Source organism: Nansenia antarctica (assembly GCF_963989245.1).
Source record: "Nansenia antarctica genome assembly, chromosome: 9".
NCBI lineage: Eukaryota > Metazoa > Chordata > Actinopteri > Argentiniformes > Microstomatidae > Nansenia > Nansenia antarctica.
Window position 1 is genome coordinate 24,306,101 of NC_137679.1, and position 3,019 is coordinate 24,309,119.

Here is a 3,019-nt window from a genome sequence, read left to right on the forward strand (position 1 = left end):
CATTCTTAGTGAGACACATCCTATATATACCCTTCCCTTTAAGATACTGATCAATACTAGTGTCTGCATACACCATTACAGGACAGCTGTAAGAGCAGACGTATACCCTCTCTGTTGCGATGGCTTTTCAGCATTCCTTTAATTGCTGGAGTTTTTTTTCCAGCCTGTATGAACAAAAATGAAGCAATCCAGAGTATTAATATAAATGCTGTAATAACTGCCCCCAGGGCTCTTCAAAATCAGGATAATAGCAGGCGCCTCGAAAGTAAAGCGAGAGAAAGAAAATCCTCATTACACTTGCTTCTGCATTCTTCTTGAATGGCTAACATGCTGCAGCTTGTCACTCCTGCTCGGAAAGTGTGCAGACCTTCCTCTCTGCGATGCTGTTGTTCATTTCTTCTTGGCCCTGTTTCAAGCTGAGAATTTGAAAAGAGAGTTGAGTTATTGGTCGTCTATTGAACTGTGCTGGTTCTGTCTGGTTGATGTATTTGTGAGAGGTATTTAATGGCATTATATACTATATATTCTTAATGTTATTTGGTGCGTTTGAAGTGTTTGCTCCTCAGCATGAAAAGTGATTTATGAAAAGGAATACAGACTACATGGGCAATCATCACCTGTTAAGCATAGGTTTACTTCAACAAAGGACAAGACTAAGAGCGAATTTAGTCCTGGATTATTTTCTTTCTGGCACATATTGGTTTTTCGGCACAACCACACGCCTGCTAGTGTTTCAGGTGGTTGGCACAGCCTCAGTCAGGGAGGTACTGTACCAGGGGAGTTCTCCTCTCTAGCCTAACGTGTTGAGCCCAGTGTAAGAGTGCTCACGTCAAAGGAAAAGCCATGAATGTGTCAATGTGATCACTGTTAAAGAATAACAGAGAAATAGGCAGGTGTTTGTTATAGGAGGACAAGCTAGAGACACAGTGGTGGAGACTGACTAAACCAACTACATAGAGAGTCAAAGAGCTGTTTTATTTTGTTTTGACTGGACAAATATTTGTGAGTCCATTATGAGGTTACACCTACAGACACGGGCTTAGGAGACAGTAGGAGTTTGTTTTCATCCTTTTCATCTTTCACCCCCCCCCCTCTCCTTCCCTCCCTCCTCACCCCTCTCCCTCCCCCCTCTACAGAGTTTTTAATATCAAAGTGCACTGTCTGACAGGGGTAAGTCTCCAACAAGGGGTCTTTTGTTGGATCTTTCTCCAACCAGCCAGGAACGACATGAGCTTGTCAACCCTTGTTCGGTGAGAAAGGAAGATGCAAGAAAAAAAAGGCAGGATGGAATTGACTAGTCTACAACACACAAAAGAGATTATTACAGTGTCTGGCAATGGGGTTTGAAATTGAATAACTTAATTTCAGTTTATGAAGGATCAGACATACTGTAGATATGAAAAAGCTATCAATTTTCCAAGACCCGCCTCGTATTTGATATCACCACCTCTAATAAGCATACACCAATGTGTGTTTGAAAGCGGAGAGACTATCGTGGCTATGATGGAGAGCCGGTTTTTAATCTGTTTATCTGAATGCTTTCAACCATAGGGTAACATTTCTATTTTAAATGTTTATGTTATCAACTGGGTATACCGTGTGTAGGCTGAGATTTTCACACAGGTTTTACCTCGGGCAAAATTTGGACTACAGGCGTTGCCAATCACTTTTCAGGTGGGAAAACTCAAACCGGTTCACAGATTCCATGAAGTGTCATTGAACAACAATCACTCAAATCTGACTCCGGGAACCCCGCCCCCACACTTGTGACATGTAGAATGAACCAGGACTGAGAGCTCATACCCTACGGTATATGATGTAAACAAAACGCATCTCTTTGATGTGCCGGCCAGCGAAGATCTTCAAGCTGATTTGGGTGCAGACATCTGATCATTCCCACCGATTGCAAAGAGGGAGACTCCACATCAGTTTCCATGTTAGAGTTCGTACAAACCTCTACAAGCATCTGTTATGCAATGTATCCAAAACCAGAATGCTTGAAGGTATGACTTTAATGGCTGGGGAGTCATACAGTATGATGACGCCTACATCACAGTGCAGATAAAATATGCTGGAACATGTAGGACAGTTGTAGTAAATCATGTTGTTACGTGTACATTTTGTTCAGAGGCTTAGTTTATTTTCTCATGGAACATATTGAACTTAATCTGACCTCTAACCAACACACAAAGCTACCATCACCTCTAGTACAGGCTGGAGATGGGAAACTGTGAAATGTGAACTTTTACTGTGAAATGTTATGTGCACCAAGGAGATGGGGGGTGAGAGCTTGTGGCTGTTGGTCTCCATGTGCTGCATGGTTTGGGCCTTCTCTTAAGCGTGTTTGAGGAGCCTGCTACTGGACAGAGGCATACTATAGGAATCTGGGAAGCAGATGAGTATGTTCCCATGTTCCATGATATACAGAGGAGAAGCCCATGGCCTCTCTGCACACAGGGTACAAGTGGGCCCAGGCTGTACGCTAGGTAAAGAGAGAATTAAATGTCAGGGTTATTTGATCATTCATTTCATTGTTTGAAGTTCCTGCATAGTTTTGTGTAACAAAACTTTCCACAGGGTTGCTATTTATAAGCTTAGAGGATTGATATAAGATTCATAAGATTTATTAGTATTGATATCAGCAGTTTCAGTGGGAAGGTTGGTGAAATATATTTGTCAAGTGTGCATTAGCTCTGGCTCAGAGGAGTCTCATGGTAAATCAAGAGCCTTCATCACCTCAGCAAGCTCCTCAGCTGGAACATCTTCACTTGAACATCCTCCTACATTCCCCCTGTGAGCTCAGAAAATATAGTGTGTATTTCAGTTCTCTATTTTTCAATTCTCACGCTTGTGCTGTTTAGAGACATTTTGTTTCTGTTTCTTGTCTTGAGCTTGGCTATTGAATGTTTTGCATGGCTTCAGTTGGTCACACTGTTTTCTGAAGCTTAAAGAAATTGATTTCCCATTGATAATTGCTTCATAGGTTCAACACACACACACACACACAAATGAGTTGCAG